This window comes from Cryptomeria japonica, chromosome 2 (genome assembly GCF_030272615.1).
Source record: "Cryptomeria japonica chromosome 2, Sugi_1.0, whole genome shotgun sequence".
NCBI classification, from domain to species: domain Eukaryota; kingdom Viridiplantae; phylum Streptophyta; class Pinopsida; order Cupressales; family Cupressaceae; genus Cryptomeria; species Cryptomeria japonica.
The window spans coordinates 200167001-200192316 of record NC_081406.1 but is presented as its reverse complement, the minus strand read 5'-3'; positions in this window follow the sequence as shown (position 1 = coordinate 200192316).

The window sequence follows — 25316 nt, the reverse complement described above, 5'->3', positions numbered from 1 at the left end:
AAACTCTAATTCTAAGCTATCCTAAACCCTAATCTACTCTATATCTTGATCCTAATTGAACTCTGATCCTAACCCTAACTATAATTAAATGGTTACCATAATCAAATCCTAACTGTAATTGAATCCTAAATCTAATTAATATAACCTTAACCCTTTACGCTAATCCCTCTAATTGAATGCCAAAAATAACCTTACCATAAACTTAACTCTAGCCATATAATTAAACCCTAATCTTAACAATAACCCTAATCCTATGACCTAACCCTAATAATAACCCTATTCATGATGTAAATCCTAACCATAACCCTAACACTAAACCTAACTCTAACCATGGTGTAAGCCCTAATATTAATCCTAATAGTAACCATTAAAATATACCATAACCATGATATAAAAAATAACCCTAACTCTACCCCTAAATTAAATTATATCTCTAATTATAACATTAATCATAAATCCTAACCCTAACTCTAACCTTGAATCTATCTCCAAGCTAAAACCTAACCCTAAAGTTAAGTCTAACCCTATCCATTAACCTAAACCTAACTATGATATAAACCTTAACCATAATCCTAAATTGTAACTCTAACCATAATTCTAAAGTCTAATCCTAACTAGACCACAAAATCTAACCCTAATCCTAACACTATACCCTAACCATAACCATAACCCTACCCCTAACCCGAGCATTGTCCTTAACTATGATGCATCCCTAACGGTAACCATAATTGTAAGTATAACCCTAAACCTAAACATAATCCTAAGCCCTAACCTTAACTATAATAGTAATCATAAACCTTTTCCCTAACCTTGAATCTATTTCTAAGCCAAAGCCTAATCGTAATCCAAACCCTATGTTGGCATTTGGCATTTGGCATTATAACAAACAATGGGAGATTGTTGGCATTTCAATAAGGATATTGATAAGGTTGTTGATGATTATGGATATAACTGATTAAGGATGTTTATTGTCTTAATATTATTATTTTGTCATTGATGTCAAGAAATTGATTTTCTAATTCAGTATGATGTTGCCATATCTTGAGAAGTATGATTTTATGAGTATAAAGATGTCGGTAAAAGACACAAAAAGAATATGATGAATAAGGGGATGAATAAGGTATTCAATGGGCAACTATTACCGAGTCAGACAATGATGAGATCATGATGTTTAGATTGTTTCAACATCATACATATGTTGTAAATTGTAAGGTTAATACTATACTATGTTACCGAGCAAAGAACCTAGTTGGTAAACCCTAAGGAACCTAGTCGGTAAACCCTAAGGTTATTGCTATCGGTTAATGAAGGCGGAACATCTACTGAGTGAAGTTTAGTATTTACCAAGTTGTTACCGAGTTGTTACCGAGCTGTAACAGAATACATTAAATGGTTACATGCGTTATTTAATGAAGGAAGCTAATGAGCTAGAACTGATTAAATGATTGGTATGTTGTGCATGAATTTTGTTAAAGAATTTATGGCAAAGGAAAATCAACATGAAGATCTACAACGCAGATTGAACCACATTACCCTAGCACAAGTTCCAAGAAATGTATGCAAGTTCCAAGGTGGGGTAAAATGTTTTTCAGATCGAAGGATACATTGAACCTGGACAAGTTTGAAGATCTGATGGCTATGATTGATCATGGGAAGTGTGATCAAGGAGATTAAGCAGTTGGTGAATTGTTTATAAATAGGGAACTATTGATAAACAATGCATGTGGGCAAATGTATGCACAGGGATGCTACATAGTGATTAACGAGCACAGAAGCTTGAAGACCTATTTGAATAACAGAGTATAGAAGCCCAACAGATGGACAAGATTAGTTCTATGTCTAGATTGTATTGAGCAAATAAGAATCTGCTTTAGCATTTTAGATGTGAAGTTGTAGATAGATTTTTATTACTATTATTTTGTGAAAGTGACAGAAAATATCTTAACCGAGTGGACTTAACAGTCTTATTTGTAAAACCCTCTAGCAAGGTGACATTCTGATTGAGTGTTTGAAATCCTTTAACAAGGTCACTTCTAAAAAGGTGAAGATCCTAACAGATTTGAGGGAAATCCCTTAACTGGGTCACATCTAGCAATGTGTTTGTAATCTTTAACAGGATTTGCTTTTAACTGAGCATACTCTAGAAGAGTATATTTCTTAGTGGGTCTGAAATCCCATAGTGGTTTTTCCCTATTTGGGTTTCCACGTTAAATCTGGTGTTATGAGTGATATGATGTTTATATGCTTTTGAGTTTGCATGTTTAGGAGTTTTGGTTATATTACTGAAGTATATGTTACCGAGGTTGAATCTGATGTTTTTATGGAAGATTAAGTTTGTATGATTCACCCTCCCCCTCTCATCTTGTTGGCTATTGGATCTATACTTACATTAAGTATCAGAACTATCAATTGGTATTAGAGCTTTGGACTCCAGAAGAAAAAGTTTAAAGGTACTTGAGGCAAAGATCCAAAGATGTATAAGAGGGATGCACCGAAGCTGAACAAGTCAAGTTTCTCTACATGGCAGAAAAGGATGAAGTTGCACCTATTAGTAGTTGGAGAATATGTTGTATATTATCTGGAGAATGATTTCATCACACCGAGCACCTATCCATTGACTATGGAAGAAATAAAGGCAAAGAAAGAACATATCCAAGCAATGATTGAAATAACATCTGCATTGATCGACTCAGAGTTTAATGATCTAGAAGGCTGCAATAATGCAAAGGCAATGTGGGACAAGCTCATATCAGTGTATGGAGGAGATGAACATGTTCAAAGAGAAAAACTAGACAGTCTAAGAGGACAACTTGAATCTATAAGGATGAATGAAGGTGAGAGCATAACTCAGTATAGTACAAGACTAAAGGAGATTGTCAATAAAATCAAAGGAGCAAGTGGAACTATTGAAGAAAAGGATATAACAAGTAAGTTGTTAAGAACCCTTCTACTGGCTTATGCAATCTGAGTCTCTCCAATCAATGAATTGAGGTCAATACCTAATATGCCAATTTCTTTAGATGCTACTATTGGTAAACTACATGCATTTGAGTTAAGTAACTTTGATAATAGTGGATCTTCGGTAAATAAAGTTGAATATGCATTTAGTTATTTTCATCTTGATGAATCTAATGATTACAATGAAAGAAAGTATAAGTACTCTAAAGGAGATCATAGTGGAGCAAGAGAAAGATTTCGTAAGAACATGGAAGAAGTACACAAACTGTATGAGGAAATCAAAAAGCAGGAAGAGTTTGAAGCACTACTAGCCAGAAGGTTACCGAGAGGCAAAGGTAAGTATAAAGGAAAACTACCTTTGAAATGTTTCAATTGTGATAAAATATGATAAAATAGCACATATGGCTTCTAATTGTCCTGACAAAGACTCTACTGAAAAGAGAGATTATCGAGATGATAGATAGAAAGATAATCATTACAGAGGACATCGAGACTTCAGAAGAAGAGATAGAAAGACATGCTTAATAGCCGATGAGGAATCCAACGATGATAAATCAGATGAAACTGATACAGAGGAAGTAGTTTATGTGGCTATCAAAGATGGATCAGATGAAGAAAGGTATGAAGAAAAATCCCTAATATCTCACATAAATACTAATGATTCTTGGATCATAGATAGTGGATGCTCACATCATATGACAGGTGATAAACACAAGTTTGTTATGTTAGAAGATTATGATGGAGGCTATGTAAGATTTGGTAATGATGCACCATGTCTAGTAAGAGGTAAAGGATCTATAACACTTCTTGACAATGCAAGATGAAATGATGTTTATTGGGTTGAAGGTTTGAAATACAATTTGTTGAGTGTAGCACAGCTAAACAATACAAGTTACCGAATAGAATTTCAGAAAGGAATTGTCAAAGTTCATGACAAGCATGGAAAGTTAGCTGCTACAGAGACACAAAAAAAAGGTAATACATTTCACCTTGACTCAACTCGGAACAAGTGTCTGTATGCAAAGATAGATGATACCTGGTTATGGCATAAAAGGTTTTGTCATGTAAATTTTGATAATCTGATCAAAATAAGTAAGAAGCACCAAGTAAGAGGTCTACCGAGTCTTGAAAAACTTGAGAATGCTATGTGCCAAGGATGCCAGATGGGTAAAATGACAAGATCAAGCTTTACAAGTAAGTCTTACACCTCTAAGGGAATTTTAGATCTTGTGCTCACTAATCTTTGTGGTCCTATGAAAGTTCAAAGTTATTATGGTGACAAATATTTCATATTATTTGTGGATGATTACTCAAGGATGATGTCAGTAATGTTTTTAAAAGAAAAATCAAAAACTTTTCAAATGTGTAAATGGTACAAGGCAAGAGTTAAAAATGAAACAGGAAGACAACTGAAATGTCTTAGATCAGATAGATGAGGAGAGTTCACATCTGATGAGTTCAACTTATTCTGCAATGATCATGGTATTAAAAGACAAGTCTCTGCACTGAGAACTCCACAACAAAATGGAATTGCTGAGAGAAGAAACAGATCTATTATGGATTGTGCTAGAACACTGATGATTGAAAAGAAAGTGCCATAAACATTTTGGAGGGAAGCAATAAGCACAGCAGTTTACACCCTGAACCGAGTACAACAGAAGAAAGGTACTTTGAAGACACCATATGAAATCTGGTATGATAAGAAACCTAATGTAAGTTATTTTAAAATCTTTGGAAGTAGATGTTATGTACACAAAGATGATAGAAATGACAAGTTTGATCAGAAAAGTGAAGAAGGGACATTTCTAGGTTATTCTTCTAGAAGCAAAGCATTTAAATGTTTGATTAAATCATCTAACAAAATAGTAGAAAGTGCAAATGTGAAAATTGATGAATTTGCAAAAAGAAATGATGAAGGAAATTCCAAAGAACCAGAAGATTATGATGAATTTGTCTATGTTCAACTGACAAGTCCTACCGAGAAAATTGTTGAAGAAAATGAAGAGAATATCCAGTTACCGAGTGATGAAGAAGATCATACAGAGCCTATTGAGCTTGTATTAGCCAAGTATGTTAGAAGACATCATGAACCAAGTCAGATTATAGGAGATAAGGATGATCCAGTGATGAGAAGGAACAAACTGAGACAGAACACATGTCTGATATCTAAATTTCAATTGAGAATAGTGAAAGAGGCATTTAATAGTGAAGATTGGATAAATGCCATGACAGAAGAGATTGATCAAATCAAGAAGAATGACACATGGACACTAATCCCAAGACCAAAGGACAAAAATGTAATCGGTACAAAGTGGATTTTCATAAACAAGCTAAATGAAAAAGGTGAGGTCATTCGAAATAAAGCAAGACTAGTATGCAAAGGTTATGTTGAAGAAGAAGGAATTGATTATGGTGAAATTTTTGCACCTGTGGCTAGACTTGAAGGAGTAAGAACATTGTTGGCATATGCTACTTTCAAAAACTTCAAGGTATATCAATGGATGTCAAATCTGCATTTCTGAATGGAATATTAGAAGAAGAAGTTTTTATTGAACAAGCTGAAGGATTTGTTGAAGACAAGAGTAAAGATCAGTTATGTAAATTGAACAAAGCATTATATGGTCTGAAACAAGCACCTAGAGCATGGTATGAAAGATTGTACTCTTATTTGATTAAGATTGGTTTTATAAGGACAAGTGAGAACAACAATATGTACATGAAGAATGATGAAAATGGAATACTGATCTCAGCCATATATGTTGATGATATTATATTTTGTGGAAATGAATATTTATGCAAGAACTTTGGAAATGAAATGAGCAAAGAATTTGAGATGTCATTAATCAGTGAGATAAAGTATTTTATAAGTTTTTAGATACTGCAAATGAAAAATGAGATTTTCATTACTCAATCCAAGTACATAAAGGAAATCTTGAAGAAATTTAGAATGGAGGATTCAAAACCAGTAAGTACTCCTATGACTACCAACTGTAAACTATCAAAGAATGATGAATCTGCATCTATTGATGAGACACTTTACTGATCCATGATTGGAAAGCTACAATATGTTGTTCACAGCAGACCAGACATAGCACATGCAGTAGGTATAGATGCAAGATTCTTTGCGGATCCTAGGGAAACACACATGACAACAATCAAAAGAATTTTTAGATACTTGAAAGGCACCGAGGATTATGGCTTAGTATATCTGAAAAGGAATGATTTTGATTTAAAAGTTTATACTAATGCTGATTGGGCAGGCAACATTGATGATAGAAAAAGCACAAGTGGAGGAGCTTTCTTTTTAGGAGAAAGACTAGTGAGTTGGCTTAGCAAGAAACAAGGATGTGTTTCACAGTCAACAACAAAAGTTGAATACATTGCTGCAGCATTGAATTGTACCAACATAGCATGGATCAAACAACTATTGGAAGGTATAAATGAGAAAGTTACCGAGCCAGTAACTATATTCTGTGACAATACTAGTGCCATTAACATTTTGAAGAATCCTGTTATGCACTCTAAGACAAAGAACATCTCTATCAAATATCATTATCTTAGAGAAGAAGCTCAAGAGAAGAAAGTGGTGTTGGAGTATGTTAGCACAAAGGAACAAATAATAGATATCTTCACCAAGCCACTGCCAAGGGACACTTTTGAGTATCTCAGAAGTAAGTTAGGGGTCCTACCCCTATCTTCTACTCACTGACTGAGTTCGGTGAAAGCATCAATTCGATGACTCTACAGAATATCTTTTAAGAGTTGATGCTGATTTACACACTTTAGGATGTTTTCTAAAAGTGTGCAGGAAACAGTGCATTATACAATACAGGAAATTGGAATTGAAGACAAAATGCTCTGACCGAGACTAAGTTGACACATTACAGCAGGAATTCAGTTCATATAGGAATAAATTAGGTTTTAATTCTTTACTTTTTGGCATTGTTGTCAAAGGGGGAGAAGATTGGAAAAGACTGAGAAGACTAAAAAAAATGTAGAAAAGAAAGACTAAGAAAAGAGGAGAAGTCTAATGTATGGGGGAGAATTCTAATGATGGGAAGAGAGCATTTCAGAATCTCACAAACAACTCACAACAATCCAAATCAATTAGGTCAAATCAATTAGTTTTGCCATCAATGCCAAAGGGGGAGATTGTTGGCATTTGGTATTTGGCATTATAACAGACAATGGGAGATTGTTGCCATTTCAATAAGGATATTGAGAAGGTTGTTGATGATTATGGATATAACTGATTAAGGATGTTTACTGTCTTAATATTATTATTTTATCATTGATGTCAAGAAATTGATTTTCTAATTCAGTATGATGTTGCCATATCTTGAGAAGTATGATTTGATGAGTATAAAGATGTTGGTAAAAGACACAGAAAGAATATGATGAATAAGGGGATGAATAAGGTATTCAATGGGAAACTATTACCAAGTCATACAATGATGGGATCATGATGTTTAGATTGTTTTAACATCATACATATGTTGTAAATTGTAAGGTTAATACTATACTATGTTACCAAGTAAAGAACCTAGTCGGTAAACCATAAGGAACCTAGTCGGTAAACCCTAAGGTTATCGCTATCAGTTAATGAAGGTGGAATGTCTACCGAGTGAAGTTTAGTATTTATCGAGTTGTTACCGAGTTGTTACTGACCTATAACAGAATACATTAAATGGTTACATGTGTTATTTAATGAAGGAAGCTGATGAGTTGGAACTGATTAAATGATTGGTATGCCATGCATGAAGTTTGTTAAAGAATCTATGGCAAAGGAAAATCGACATGAAGATCTACAACGCAGATTGAACTGCATTACCCTAGCACAAGTTCCAAGAAATGTATGGAAGTTCCAAGGCGGGATAAAATGTTTTCAGATCAAAGGATACATTGAACTTGGACAAGTTTGAAGATCTGATGGCTATGATTGATCATGGGAAGTGTGATCAAGGAGATTAAGTGGTTGGCGAATTGTTTATAAATAGGGAACTATTGATAAACAATGCATGCGGGCAAATGTATGCACAGGGATGCTACATAGTGATTATCGAGCACAGAAGCTTGAAGACCTGTTTGAATAACAGAGTATAGAAGCCCAGTAGATGGACAAGATTATTTTTATGTCTAGATTGTATTGAGCAAATAAGAACCTGCTTTAGCATTTTAGATGTGAAGTTGCAGATAGATTTTTATTACTGTTATTTTGTGAAAGTGACAGAAAATCTCTTAACCGAGTGGACTTAACAGTCTTATTTGTAAAACCCTCTAGCAAGGTGACATTCTGATTGAGTGTTTGAAATCCTTTAACAAGGTCACTTCTAAAAAAGTGAAGATCCTAACAGATCTGAGGGAAATCCCTTAACCGGGTCACATCTAGCAATGTGTTTGTAATCTTTAACATGATTTGCTTTTAACCAAGCATACTCTAGAAGAGTATATTTCTTAGTGGGTCCAAAATCCCACAGTGGTTTTTCCCTATTTGGGTTTCCATGTTAAATCTGGTGTTATGAGTGATATGATGTTTATATGCTTTTGAGTTTGCATGTTTAGTAGTTTTGGTTATATTACTGAAGTATATGTTACCGAGGTTGAATCTGATGTTTTTATGGAAGATTAAGTTTGTATGATTCACCCCCCCCTCTCATCTTGTTGGCTATTGGATCTGTACTTACATTAAGTATCAGAACTATCACCCTAAATCCAAGGCTAACCCTATTCATTAACCTAAAATTAACTATGATGTAAACCCTAACCATAATCCTAAACCATAACTTTAACTATAATCCTAAACCCTAACCCTAACAATAATCCTTAGCTCTAATAAAACCTCACCCTAACAATAACCCTAAATCTAATATGAAACCTTTATCCTAACCCTAAACTTGACCATAATCCAATCACTAAATCTATCCCTAACCCTCATTGTTAACTTAACCTAGCCATGATGTTAACCCTTACTATAATCTTAACCCCAAACCTAGCCATAATCCAAACCCTAAACCTAACACTAACACTAATTTTTAACTTTACCCTAACAATGATGTTAACATGAGACTAACAATATCCCTAGTTGTGCTAGAAATCCTAACCCTAACCATATTCCTGACCCTGACCATGAACTCTAACCCTAACCATATTCCTAACCCTAACCCTAAACCTATCCCTAAGATTATCCTTAACCCTAACCCTAAACACCTCCCTAAGATTATCCTTAACCCTAACACCACCCCTTAACCCTAGCCATGATGTAAACCCTAATGTTAATCCTAACATTAACCCTTAACCATAATGTGAGTCCTAATCCTAACCCTAAACCTAAACCTATTAGTTACATTAACCCTAACCCTAACCCTAACCCTAACTTTAACCCTAACCTTAAAACCCAATCCTAACCATAACCCTAACCATAATCATAACCCAAAAACTATCCCTAATCCTAACCCTAAACTCTAACCCAAACCATAAACCTAACCCTGTCGTTAATATTAAACCCTAACCCTAACCATATTCCTCACCCTAACCCTAGGCCTAAACCTAACTCTAACCATGATGTTAATTGTGACCCCAACTCAAATCCTAACCCTATCCCTAACTTGATTAACCTGAACCTTAATCCTAATTCCTAACCCTAACCCTAACCATGACCATGATGTAAAGGTTGATCTTAACGTTAAGCCCTAACCCTAACCATGATCCTAACCCTAATACTAACTTTAACCATGATGTAAATCCTAACCCTAAGCGTAGCCCCAAACCTAACCCTAATCATGATGTTAACATCGACCCTAACCTTAACCCTACCCATGGTGTAAACCCTAACTTTAGCCACTATCCTAACCACAACTCTTACCCTAAGGCTAACCATAATCCTAACCCCAACCCTAACACTAACCATAATCCTAACTATAACCCTAAACACTAATAATAATCCTAACCTTAACCCCAATCCTAATGCTAGCCTAAACATAATCCTAAACCCTAACCCTAACAATAAACCTTAGCTCTAAATCTAAAACCTCACCCTAACCATAACCATAAATCTAATCTGAAACCTTAATCTTAACCCTAAACTTGATCATAATCCAAACACTAAATATAACCCTAACTGTAATTGTTAACTTAACCTAACCATGATTTTAACCCTTACCATAATCTTAACCCTAAACCTAACCCTAACACTAATTATTAACTTGACCCTAACAATGATGTTAACTTGAGACTAACAATATCCCTAAGTATGATAGAAACCTTAACCCTAACCATATTCCTAACTCTGACCATGAATTCTAACCCTAACCATATTCCTAACCCTAACCCTAAACCTATCCCTAATATTAACCTTAACCCTAACACCAACCCTTAACCCTAGCGATGATGTAGACCCTAATATTAATCCTAACACTAACTCTTAACCGTGATCTAAATCCTAATCCTAACCCTAACCCTATCCCTTACGTTAACCATAACCCTATCTCTAACCCTTACCCTAACTCTAGCCATAACCCTAACCCAAACCCTAACCCAAACCCTAACCATTACCATATCCCAAAACCTATCCCTCATCCTAAGAGTAAATCCTATTCATAAGCCTAATCCTAACCCTAAACCCTAACCCAAACCATAACGCTAACCCTATCCTTAATCGTAAACCCTAACCATAATCCTTGAACCCTAACCCTAAGCCTAAACCTAACTCTAACCATTGTGTTAATTATGACCCTAACTTGAATCATAACCCTAATCCTAACCTTAACCCTAACCCTAGACATAATCCTAATAATAACCCTAACCCTAATCTTAACCCTAATCCTAAATCTAACCTTAACGCCAATCATGATATAAACAATAAACTTAACCATAACCATTATCATAATCCTAACCCTAATCCTAACCCTAACCCTAACCCTAACCCTAACCTAACTATGATCTTAAACGCTAACCCAAACAATAATCCTGCCCTAAACATAACCCTAACCCAAATTGAACTTTGATCCTAATCTATTCCTAACCTTAATCTAGCCCAAACCTTGATCCTAATTGAACTTTAATACCGATTTAACCCTAACCTTAATGTAATTGAACCAGGACCCTAATTTTAACCCTAACTTTGATGTAAACCTTAAACATAATTGTAACCCCAACACTAAACTCTAACCATAAACTTAACCTTAAAACAAAACCTTAACCCTAACCATAATCCTAACTATAACCATGAACCGAAATCCTAATCCTAAACCAAACCCTAATATTGATGCTAACCCTAACTATGATATACAACCTACCCATTATCATAATCCTAATCCTAAACCCTAACCCTAATCATAACTCTAAGCACGATTTAAACCTTAACCATGATCCAAAACATAACCATAAACCAAATCCTAATCCTAACCATACCCCCAATTATAATTCTAACCCTAACTCTAACTGTAATTATGCTTACCCTAACTCTAAGTTTGATGTAAACCCTAAACATAATTGTAACCCCAACACTAAACTCTAACCATAAACTTAACCTTAAAACAAAACCTTAACCCTAACCATAATCCTAACTATAACCATAAACCCAAATCCTAACCCTAATCCTAATCCTAAACCCTAACCCTAATCATAACTCTAAGCACGATTTAAACCTTAACCATGATCCAAAACATAACCATAAACCAAATCCTAATCCTAACCATACCCCCAGTTATAATTCTAACCCTAACTCTAACTGTAATTATGCTTACCCTAACCCTAAGTTTGATGTAAACCCTAAACATAATTGTAACCATAACCCTAACCCTAACCTTAGAACCATAATTCTAATCGTAATCCTAAACCCTAATGTTAACCATTATCCTAAACCAAAAGAAAACCCTAACGTTGATGCTAATCCTAGCCATGATATAACCCCTAAAAATTATCATAACCCTAATGGTAAAACCAAACTCTAATCATAAATCTAACCTGAACCATGATGTAAACTTTAACGTCGACCATAACACTAACCTTAACCCTAACATTGACCATAACCATAATACTTGTGATTAAATAAAGTTTATTATATCTCGGATTTTAGTATTTTCTTTGATCTTGAAACACATATATGCTATAAAAAGTAGTCTAAATAGAAATATAAAATTTCATATATCTCTACGTATTAATATAATAATATTATAATATAATTTATTTTAATAAAAAGATACTATATAATTATATATTGATTTATTTTATGTTTTCTATGTTGCGTCGCGCGACTGCCACTAGCATATACACCTTAAATTTTAATTTAATCTATATAAAATATGTTGATAGATATCCTTCTTGAGGTGCCTATTTGACTTTAGGGTGTCAAATTGATTAAAAATAGGCGCCTCGAGAAGGATATCTCTCGGCGTATTTTATATAGATTAAATTAAAATTTAAGGTGTATATGCTAGTGTATTGTTTTTGATAAGGCAATATCTTGGTCAAAGGAAGTAATTACAGTTTATTTATAAATGCCTTTTGACATATAGTAAAAGTAATGAATTATAGATAATTATCGAATAAATGATTTTTTTTCTTCTATAAATATGTTTACCCTAATTATTGAATTGAACACTTTTTACATTAGGGTAAATAATTATAATGTTTTTAAGCATCAAAGTGTAATTATTGTTATTTTGAGAAAATGCACTTTTACCACAAACTAAGTGATGAAATTGCATTTATTAGAGATGAATATTAATGTTGTAATGCAATCCTTTCATATGCATATTTTTTTCTTTATGTGTAGAAATTGAATATTTTTTACTAGGGTATATTATTCATATCATGTACTAAATGGTTTGATTTTTATTTGCAAGGGTATGTCCATGTGATAAAATATTTCCAACCTATTTTAGATTGCCCTAAAAGGTGAAAAGGTATTAGATGTTTTTCCACAGATATAATTTTTTAGACAGGGTAGTATATGCTTTTATTTGCTATATAAAATATTTTACCTTATGTTATTTAATGAGAACTATTATTAGGGCAAATTATTACAAGTATAAAATACTTTGATTTAAGTGAATTATCCTAAAACAAGTATTTTACATAAAGGATTATTACCTAATCAAAGGTAAGATATAGTTAATGGTCAAATCAAAGGGATTTGATTGGTTTGTCTAATATGCAGGAGATATTGAGAAGATGATGACTATTTACCGAGGAATTGTATCAAGGCGGAGAATAAGAGATACATTATTAAAGCATCATTAGTATGAATATTTTAGGGTTTTCTTGTAATTATCTTTGTAAACCAAAGGGTGTGTCCTTTGGGAAGGCAACTGTTTGTAACTCCCTCCCGTGTGTGGAACTGGAAGGGTGTGTCCTTTCATATGTGCCTATTGATTTATATATTTAAAGGGAGTCAGTTTTATAGAGGAAGGGGAGATTTTCATAGAACATCATGCTGCTATAAGGACTGAAATTCATTTGTACTAGGGAAGTCTATAGGAAGAGGAAGTGCCATTTTGTGCAAGCAATTTGTAATGGAGTATCTGCAAGTGCAACTTATGTATGCAATCATTTCCTGAAGGTTAATATACAAGGTTCATTGTTTCTTTTTTAAATATTGTGCACACTTTTGTGTTGATGATTATCTTTGTCCTCTTGATAAATCTATGTATAGATTTGCAATGATGTGAATCACATGTTGTTGCATTAAGTGAAAGATTGAGTTCTTATTGTTTGTGTAACACATATTGAACCTTCATAGTTGATGAGAAATTGTCTCTTGAGTTGATAAGATATTCTATCCACACTGTGTCATATATATCCCTAGATAGAGGCATTGGTTTGTTATTGATTTTTCAAGGTCTTTAACAGAAAAATGCTCTTCCCAAATCCTATATGAACTGATCTATGCATATGTCTTTTAGGTCCTACAAGAAATCTCATTTTCAATATAAATTCACAATCATTTCTTTTCAAAGGCATTTATTTAAGGCACATAATAAAGCATAATTGTAGACAACAATTTGCGAGTTTGTAATTTGCTAAAAGGCTTAAATCAACTTTAAATAATCTCTTTTGTGCTTGAGAGTGTGAGGTACACCTGCCTAAGTTTAGTGGAGCCTAAAGTGTAGAGGGATTTAGTCTTTGACTATCCCTATTCATTGGCCAAGGCTAATTGAATTGCTTGAGGATTTGGCAAGTCTTTGGGTTTTCCAATCTGTGGTTTTGGGCACCAATATTGTGTAGAAAGCCTAACCACTTGAGGAAAAGATTCTGAGGAAATCAGGATGATGAAGAAAGAGGGTCCTAACTTTAACAAGGAGAACTACAAGATCTGAAAATATAGAATGGAGTTCTACATTAAAGGTCTTGGTGCACAATATTTGAAGTAGGTTGAAACAAGATATGTTGCTCCTACTACTTCTCCCTTGACACCAGATGAACTCAAAAAGAAGCAAGAGAACATGAAAGCCTTAGAAGCTATTGTAAGTACTTTATCTGATTCAAAACATGTTGATGTTTAAGGAATGGAAACTGCACAAGAAGTATGGGAAAAGCTAGATACAATCTATGAAGGAGATGAGCATGCACAAAGAACCAAAGAAGAAAGCTTGAGAGGAAAGTTTGACGACATGAAAATGCTTGAAGGAGAAAATATTGCACAATATGGTCAGAGAATGAAAGAATTTTTTGGTGGCATAAAGAGTGATGGAGGTAAAATAGAATATAATGCTATAGTAAGTAAGATGCTTAGAACTCTTCAACCTTAGTATGCTATAAGAGTTTCTGCAATCCAAGAACTCAGATCTATTTCAAAGGATAAGGTAATTGTTGACTCATTGATTGGTAAACTTACAGTTTTTGAGTTAAATAGTTTTGATAATAGTGTGACAAAATCTACTAAATCTGCCTTTAAAGCTTCTATTACCGGTTCATCTGCTAGAAAAGGAAAAGATCTATGTCATAATCATGAGTGCAGGATAAGTCATTGAAGTAACTAGGGAAATGACAATGAAGATCAAGTGATGGAACTTGATGCATTGTTAGCAAAGAGATTTCCAAGAGGCACTGGTAAGTATAAAGGAAAGCTACCTTTGAAGTGTTTCTCTTGTAGTAGAATTGGTCATATTGCTGCTAACTTCCCTAACACCAATAAGAAAGAATAGTTTAAAATATTAAAAGGAAAGGGAAAGAAACATTGTTATGTTGTAGCCGATGAAGGTGTGACTGATGAAGACTCTGAAGAAGAAGATGATAATGAATAAATTGTGTTTGTAGTCATAAAGGAGGAACTGCTAGATGAAAAGGCACTAGTATCTCATATGGAGAAGAGTGATGAGTGGATTATAGATAGTGGCTTCTCACACCACATGACCAGAGACAAAAGTAAGTTTATAACCGTTAATGAATTTGTTGAAGGTGTTGTCAGATTTGGAAATAACTCTCCCTGCATGGTGAAAGGTAAAGGTTCTATCTCTCTAAATGGGAAGAGTAATGTTGATGATGTATTTTGGGTTGATGGTCTAAAGCATAATATTTTAAGTGTTTGTCAGTGTTCACATTATTTTCAGTTAAAGTCTATGGGCAAAATTTTGATCAGGGTGCCTTTTTCTCTTTAACTTTCCAGCTACGCTCAATGTATAGGCCAAATGTCATCTTGGTGTTGCCCCTGACCACCTGCATTTTACCTTCGAAGTTTGGAGGAACGCGAAGTTACCGATTGGATTTTTTTTTGATGACTTGGTTTTCTATTGGACCCCACCCTGTATCTTGAGAAAGAATGAGACACATGGCATCTCCATGCTATCGGTATTATTTTTGTTTGGATGCCCTTTTGTGGGGTTCCCCCAAGATGCCATGTGTTATTGAGCGTGAGTTGTCTACCAGGCTGTAGTTAGAGTAGGCTATTTTCTATTCAGGCAGATGTGGAAATCGTCGCAGCTAAATGGGAGTAATGACCTCGGAGGCCGTTTTGTTGGGTGTGTTCTTGCGGGGTGCCACGATAGTGTTTTTCTGTTTCAAAGGTGGTTGCGCATGGCTGGTAGATGTTTGAGCTGTTAGCAGTGCCGTGGGCTCTATTTATGCTTTGTTTTTCCCTATTTTGGGGGTTCAGAACTTTCAAAAAGAACAATTAAGTTTTCTAAGATAGAATTTTAGCCTTTTAGCTGTTACTGTTTTCTGAAAAAGGTTAATAAAATTGTTCCTGTGGCCTTTGAGTGCCTCTTTTCAGTATGCTTTGATGGTTTTTTGTGCTTTTTTTCTGTAATTCTGATAACTTTAGAAATATATATCTAAGACTCTATCGATTAAACTATGTTTTTCTCTTGTTATCTAGTAGATGCATGATTGATATTTCTTTATGTTGTGAAGGAATTTTAATTGTGTCTTAATTGTGGCTCTGTTTGGATATGTAGATTGTTGAATGGGCTTTAAAACCGCATATCTTTGGGTTTTATATGTTGTTAATGCTTTTACAAAATACTCTGGTGTATCACCTCAATACTTTAGGTCATGTTGTTTTATGTTTTCTTCTTCCCCTTTTCTCAAAACAATAAGGAATAGCCGACTTCTTAAATCCGGAGGTTATTCAGTGAATCTCATGTAATAGGTCCCCCATCACTGAATTTCCCATAAGGCTGTCTGCTTTCAAAGTAAAATTTAGAGAACAGTTCTTTTTCTGGCACACCCAGTGGGACCATAGTTTGAATAAGCCCTAAGCCAGTTTATGAGTCACGGGTTTATTACTAGGAGTCAAACAACCCTAAATCCCAGTTTACTTCTCCCCCCCTTGGTGAACGTTCATTCGGCTGCATCTTCCTCTTCTCAGAGCTTACCTGTCTTTCCTATAGTCACCCTCACAGCAATGGCACACATTCCCCCCAAAAAATTTGTGACCTAGAATAATGGGAGCCCCCTCATTCCCCCAACTCCACCTGTAGTCTGGAGGCCAATTCCCATAGACGCGCTAAAAGTTGTACCCAAGTTTACTGGAGAATGTCATAAGACTCCCGAGGAACATTTACAAGATATAGCCAGTGTCTGCATGGTTCACAACATTATTGAGCAACATGTAGCCTTGAGATTGCTCGTAGCCTCTTTCAAAGGAAGAGCTCTAGATTGGTTCAAATCATTGGGCCCTAATACTATAGTACATTGGGGTCAGCTGGGTGATCATTTGTTTTAGAGATTCTCTGACAAGGCTAAAAGATCATCACTGATACACCAATTGATCACAATAAAGAGGGCCCCTTAGGAAGCATTGTCTGAATTCAATTTGAGATTCTAGAGGACCTAGCAAAGAATATCGCTATCCACCTGCCCTCCTATGGATATGGCATTCATTGTTTACCTAAAGGCTTTCAATGCTGACATATCGGTGATAATCCAATCCCTAAGAGACAATACCCTCCTGCAAGCATTCGATATAGTTGTTCAAGCATAAAATAATTTGATCGATGCTAGGAAGCTTGCCTCTCACCCCATCATTCCAGTCTTTCCTAAGATATCTCACCAAACTCCTAAAGAGGTCGTCCCTAGTACATCTTGTTAGTATTTTGATGATGTCTAAGTTGTGATTGTCATTGATGGACACACATGTATTTTATGTATGAGTTATTCTCCACCGATAATATGTGTTGTGTTATCCACACCGGTATTATATTCCATTGTATGTATTGTCTTTATTTGTTGAAGACTATCGGTGTTTTGAAGAAGAATCTTACCGGTCGTAGCGGTATGAAGACCTCAAGTGGTATGAAGACCTCAAGCAGAACGAAGACCCCTAGCGGCAATTAATATTTTGATCGGAACATTATGTTCCAGTTTTCAAGTCTTATTCGTTAAACCTGTAATCGGTATACTATGCCAAACTGGTATAATTGTAAACTATGATGAGTTATCATCCACTGATACTTTAGTGGTGTTTCTATGTTGTGTTACCAAATACGTCTAGATGCATTGTACCTAGGAAATTCTAGTCTAATCTTATTGGATCAACATGAAATTAGATTCCTATATGAGTACATCATGGTTAAGGTTTTCAAGGATTGATGTGTGTGAGTATTGTAGAGTAGATTAGGTCTATGCAAAATAGGTATCTCACTACAGAGCTTGTGAGTGCAAAGGATAGAAGACCGACGTAATGTTGTAATGCATTAACGAAGAACTGTCAAGGATCTAATCAAACATTTTGTGATATCTTCTAGATCATTCACTTGTTGATTACTAATCTCTTCGACAAGTCTGAAACCCTTAACCGGGTAGGCCCAGTCAAAATCCTCTAACAAGGTGGTTCACAGTCGTGGATGTGAAATCCTTTAATAGTGTAGTCTTTAACAAGACTTATCTCCTAACAAGATATGTTCCGGTGAAGAACATTGTAAGGCCTTAACCGACCTGGTTACTATTATGCAGATAGTTGATTTGTGAGTTTTACTCACTGTGGTTTTTCCCATTTGGGTTTCCACGTCAAAATATCTTGTGTTATGGTGATTGTGCTTTTGTGGGTGAATGCTCTATTTTCTATTTGGCTTATTTTTGTTTTAACCAGTTTGTTGTTTAAACTACTACACCAGTTTGTTGGAAAATTGTTTAAAAGTTTGGTCAAGTTCTTAGGCATACTAATTCACCCCCCCTCTTAGTATTCATCAATTGGTATCAGAGCCAACCTTTGTAGAAGTCTAACCACTTGGAAGGAGATATGGGGGAATACAGCACAAGAGAACTCACTCACTGTCTGATTGAGTCTGAGAGAGCCTATGATGAACTCAAAATCAATTATAAAGACTCTTTAGCCAAGAGAAGATAAATTGCTCAACAATTGATGGAATTTACTGAAAAATAGTTCTTTCGATGAAGCATACATGGAGGCCCTAGTTGGAGAAATGGAGAAACTAAATGAATACAAAACTAACCTAAGGAGAAAGTTGGAAGGACTAACTATCAGGATGAGTCAGGAGCTAGAAAATAGAAGAAAAGTTGAAGATTTAGTGAAGGACAAGGAGTGTGAGATCTCTAAGTTGAAACAAGAGATTAGTACCATCACCGCTCATCTACAAGAGGGGAATGAAGAGAAAGAAGACATACAAGTAGACCTCAATGCTTCTATCTCTCAAAATGAAACCTTGATGAAAACCAATGATGCTCTTTCCAAGGAACTTGCTGAATCAAAGGAGATACTTGCAAAGTTCAACTAGAGTGCTGCTAAACTAGAACAAAACTTGGAATCAGTGAAGCCATCAAAGGATACCACTAGACTTGGTTTCTCTATATATGAGGAAGGTGAAACCTCTGGAGCCAAGAGTGGTGCACCAAAGGAGTAATCAGCACCTAAGAACAACAAAAAGAGCAAAGGTAAGTCAAAGTTTAAACCTGTATTCTTCAACTATCATAAGGAAGGACATACTGCCAATGCATGTAGGAGAAAGGCTTACAATAATTTTCCTTATATACAAAACAATGTGGCTAGAACTGGTAGATTTAATGTTCACTGTTATGCATGCAACAAGTTTGGGCATAGAGCTTTTGAGTGTAGGTCGGTTATGAACAACTCTGGAAGTTATGCACCAAGATCTAAAGGAGTTGTCCTAGAACCTCCTATGAACCAGAATCAAAACCGGTACAAAACCTATGACCACTAGTTAAATGGTTATGGAGCGGAAAATAGTTGGAGAGCAACCTAATTGATCTGTTGTGGTAGCAATCACACTGCTGGAACATGCAGAAGGAAGAATGGAAATGTGAACACCAGACCATGGAGAACACATGGTATGGTATGCTATCATTGCAACAAACTAGGATACACTGCCAGAGTATGCGAACTGAGAAAGAATCCATCAGAAGACATACCAGTTGACCCAGAAGGGAAGATATATGTTGAAATCGTTCAGGCAGATATGGATAAAACTTGGAAAAAGAAATTTGAAGAGAAGCCACAAGATGTACCAGTATCCACACCCAGTGTGGAGATCCCTGAACTGACAAACTAAGCTTCGAAAAGATTAGGGGGAACATATTAGTAACAATGTATCGAACCCCTAGAGTATATTGGTAAAGTGCCTTTATCGGTATTGGTTACCTGTCGACCGAGAGAAGAAATGAAGTGGTAAAAGGAAAAGCTAGGGTGATGCATTTATTATGTTAGGTAGGAGCATATTTAAAAGTGACTTTCGTCATCATTTTTACTTGCCTATTTTCAAAGAAGAATTTCTCTAGCTTGAGTAGATAAACAAGAGCGATTTATCTTGCATTTGAAATAATTTAGGAAGATATCTTGCACAAGATTTTTGCAGTCATTCAGAGTGGTAAAACAAGCTTTTGGAGAAGTGTGTTGCGTTCGACATCAGTGTACCCTAGTTCAAAATTGGCTAACCCTAGTTTGGAATAATAATGTATTTTCATCGAATCACTCTCACCATTTGGAATTATCTTGATATGGATTCTACATCTAAAATCCCTTCTAGTTCTACTGAACCCAAGGAATCATTTGAGTTTCTTAGGAGGAAGGTGAAGTACAATTCTCTATAAAAAATTCCCAGCGGAATCATTGTCGAAGGGGATGTTTCAGGATATATTGATTGCAAACTAGAAGACCTAGGGTCTCTAGTGATTCACTCCCAGCCGAGTCTGCTCTATGGAAATGATAAGAAGATTAAACTTGAGTACAACGTAATCAAGAAGAAGAAACTTCACAATGCAGTATATTTTCTCAAGGAATCTACAGAAGAATACATTAGGATTATTCTTAGTAGGGTTCATGGTGATAAGATTTACCTTGAGTGAACCCATGATATTACACTAGAGGAAATTCATGGTGTGACTAGTTTCTGCAATATTGGGGAGGTTCCTATTCTTCTCAAGATCACCAAAATCAAAGTGATAGAGCTCATTAGTTCTATGAGTGACCAGCGAGCAATGACTATAAATACCATTAAAGATGACTTGGTGAAATATGTGTGCATGGTAATTGGGTATAGAGTATTCTATGCTAGCAGAATGAATTCTATTCCTACAGCTACAGTGCATGCCACTTATAGGATGATCAAGGAGAATGTAGAATGTGACTTATGTACTTGCATACATAAACAACTCATGGAGAACCTCAAGTCCATCAAAGTGGACAAAACTCTGAGGTTTAAGTTTGGTCAACTGCTTGTCGATTTGGTTTTCTATTTTCAAGGATATTTTCCAAGAGTTGGTGATGTTCAATGGTCGAGTGACCTACCAGTTTCCAGACAAATAAAGGAGAGTCTGCAAGTAGTTGGAACTGCGTATCCAGAGACTCTGAACATGTATTTTGATGAGTTTAGACTAAAGATGAACCAGAGAATGAGAATATCAGGTGATCTGATTAAAAAGTATGAAGAGGATATCTGTTTCACAATCAAAGTGGATCACTGTATAATGGAAGCAGTTGAGCCCAGAGAAGATGAAGTTGATCCTATGAGCTATGAAGTGGTAAATGATATAGTCACAGGGTGTGCCTCTACCCTACTTGCTTCACCACTCAATCCAAAGAAGAAGAGGACTGATACTTACTCCGAGAGGATTAAATCTATTGAAGTACCAAAGTAGAAAAAGAGTAAAGCAGTGCCATCGACATCGGTACTGGTTACATCTGTTGCTAGTGCTAGAGTGACCAAGAGGTCACCAGCTAAAAAGAAACAAGAGGTTATTCTGCCAAAGGTATTCAAAAGGAAGAGAAAAACCAGGAATAATTCACTAGATTCAAAAGACATTGAACTGAAGGTAGAAATGAAGAAGACAAGGCAACCAAGAAAGAAGACAAAGTCCACTGGTAATGTACCAGCAACCTCTGCATTGCTAAATATACACGTTGCTTCTTACCAGCCTATGACTCACTTTCAAATAATTATGAAGAATGTTAAAAGGAAAGTACTTGATGATCTAAAGGATTATTGTGATGATCTTAGCGATAGTGAAAAGGAAGAAGTAGAGCTAGAGGTCATTAAATATTTGTGTGATAATGATCGGTCTCTGATTGACATTAAACCTATTGTTCCTAATTCTTTGTATAATTATTTGGATAATAAATGGTGCATTGTAATTGAAAAGGAGCAAGAAATTAGGAAATAAATATTTTCCCAATATTTTTCAGATGCCTCTAATTCAGAATTATATGAGATTCTTGAATGGTACAAAGGCATCTTTTTCATGCAAAAAAGAAGACTTTAGCTACTCAGTGGCAAAACCTTTGAAGTGGAAGAAGACACTCATCTACAGGTTAAAGCAGCTATCAAAATGCAGAAAGTATCAAAAGCTAATTGACTAGCTTAGCAAGAGCCTGACCTATCCACAACCAAACAGGATGAAATCTTTGATAGTTTGGGTGAAAGAATAGCAGATAAAAATGAATGAATTAATGTTCAAAATGAACCCATTGATGTTGATGCACTAGATGTTGAGGACACCACTACAGAGAAGGAGAAAGTTGAAAAGGAGAGAGTAGAGAAAGAAAAGGATGAGAAAGCGGAAAAAGAGAAACTAGAAAAAGAGAAACAAGATAAAGAGAAATTGGTAAAAGAGAAAGCAAAGAAAGAAAAACAAGAGAAAGAGCAAGCGGAGAAAGCAAGACAAGAGAAAGAAGATGAGAAGAAGAAGAAGAAGGAAGAGGAGAAGAAGAAAGAAGATGACGAGAAGAAGAAAGAAGATGAGAAGAAGAAGGAAGAGGAGGAGAAGAAGAAAAAAGATGAGAAGAAGAAGGAGGAAGAGAAGAAGAAGAAGGAAGATGAGAAGAAAAAGGAAGAAGAGAAAAAGAGAAAAAGAGAGAAGAAGAGTGGAAGAAAGAAGAAGAGAAGAAGAGAGTGGAAGAAAAGAAAGAAAAGGCCACCAAGGTAGCCCAGGAAAAAGAAGAAGAGGAGAAAAAAAGACAAGAGGATATCAAGCCAAGCAGGTTGATCCCATCGGTCCCACTGATTTGACTCTTTCCTGTCTTACTCAATCGATTGATGAAAGTGAGCTACTGAGGAGCATTCAACTAGCACAGGTCAGATTGGAAGAACTGAGGAAAAAGAAAGAACATGATGTCATTCAGTTTGTTGTTGACACTCTTTCCAATCTAATTCCTGGTACTAACCTTCCCAGTATCGATTCCTCTCTAGCCAAGTTAAAACTTCTTTGCATAGTGGTAGATGATCAAGTACAATCTTTAGAAGATGCTACCCAGGTTTCTATAGAGATGAAGCATGAAAAATCTCTAAAAGCTTCATTAGTAAAGAAAATCGATGTAGATAGAGAAAAACTACTTAATCAGAAGGATGATATAAGTTTAGCTATGGGTGAAGGCAACCTACTCTTGAGCAAAATCCGCCAACCTCACCTATTTTGTGAAGACGCTCTGCAATAGAAGAGTCAAATCTAATTAGAGTTAAATAAGTATATCGAAAACATCAAATTGCCATATGATTTGTTCATAGTGTATGGACAGATTGTTCACACTCACCAGTGCTAGATTGCAAAGATTGAATTCAAGATCTGCAAGTGGACTCAAGATCTATAGGAGCTCTAGATGCTTCTATTACCAAGATTGCAGGTTCTTCAGAAGTGCTTCCTGAATTTGGAAGCTATTACTGTAACATAGGAGATGAGCACCATCGATCCAATGGAAAAATTAGCCTTCCAGATGAAGACAGAGAGTGAAATTACTGCCTCACTTCTTGATTCATGGTCTTCAGACATGAAGAATTTTCTGAAAAACTTTAAATCTCTTTTTGAGAAGTTTTACTCTTTATTGTCATGAACATATACTCTGTTTTATGCAATATCACTATGGTAAATTTTGGTGAAATAGGGAGTGTTTGCATTACTTTGTCATTGTTGGCAAAGGGGGAGTAGTATTGAAAATTTCATGCACATACTTGTAATTTTTGCAAAGGGAGTAGTGTATATGCTTAGGGGGAGTTTTTTTTATTATGGCATCTATTTTTGTTTTGTAAGCACTTAGATGTCAAAATTTTCCTAAGTGTTTCCATCAATGCCAAAGGGGGGCATTGTTGGTACTTTGATGATGTCTAAGTTGTGATTGTCATTGATGGACACACACTTATTTTATGTATGAGTTATTCTCCACCAGTAATATGTGTTGTGTTGTTCACACCGATATTATATGCCATTGTATGTATAGTCTTTATTTGTTGAAGACTATCGGTGTTTTGAAAAAGAAGCTTACCAATCATAGCAGTATGAAGACCTCAAGTGGAACGAAGACCCCTAGTGGCAGTTAATATTTTGATCGGAACATTATGTTCTAGTTTTCCAGTCTTATTCATTAAACCAGTAATCAGTATACTATGCCAAACTGGTATAATTGTAAAGTGTGATGAGTTATCATCCATCGAAACTTTAGTGGTGTTTCTGTGCTGTGTTACCAAATATGTCTAGATGCACTGTACCTAGAAATTGTAGTGTAATCTTATTGGACCGACATGAAATCATATTCCTATATGAGGACATCATGTCTAGGGTTTTGAAGGATTGATGTGTGCGAGTATTGTAGAGCATATTAGGTTTGTGCGAAATAGGTATCTCACTACAGAGCTTGTGAGTGCAAAGGATAGAAGATTGAAGTAATGTTGTAATGCATTAATGAAGAACTGTCAAGGATCTAATCAAGCATTTTGTGCTATGTTGTAGATCATTCACTTGTTGATTACTAATCTCTTCGACAAGTTTGAAACCCTTAACTGGGTAGGCCCTGCCAAGCCTATTATAAATCCTCTAACAAGGTGGTTCATAGTCATGGATCTGAAATCCTTTAACAGGACTTATCTCTTAAGAGAGATCTAGATTCCTAACAAGATCTATTCTGGTGAAGAACATTGTAAGGTCTTAACCGCTCTAGTTACTATTCTGCATATAGTTGACTTGTGAGTTTTACTCAATGTGGTTTTTCCCATTTGGGTTTCCACGTCAAAATATCTTGTGTTATGGTGATTGTGCTTCTGTGGGTGAATGCTCTATTTGCTATTTGGCTTATTTATGTTTTAACCAGTTTGTTGTTTAAATTACTACACCAGTCTGCTGGAAAATTATTTAAGAGTTTGGTCAAGTTCTTAGGCATACTAATTCACCCCCCCTTAGTATTCATCACATCTACCCCACAATCTATGTATGTGTACCTTGGCCCCCAGCAAACATATGTCCCTCCGTAATCATCTCTAGTTACCGAGGTCAATGACATGAAAGACTTTCTTAGATTCTTCTTGAATGAAATTGTTAATCTGAAAAGAGCCCAAATATCACTCGCTAGATCCCCTTTTCAGCAAAATTTCCAAGGAAACCGACCCCCATACAAGCATAATCAACATGCAAACCATCGTGCTGATAAGTCTACCTAGGCAAACGGCCAAATAGTCCCACTC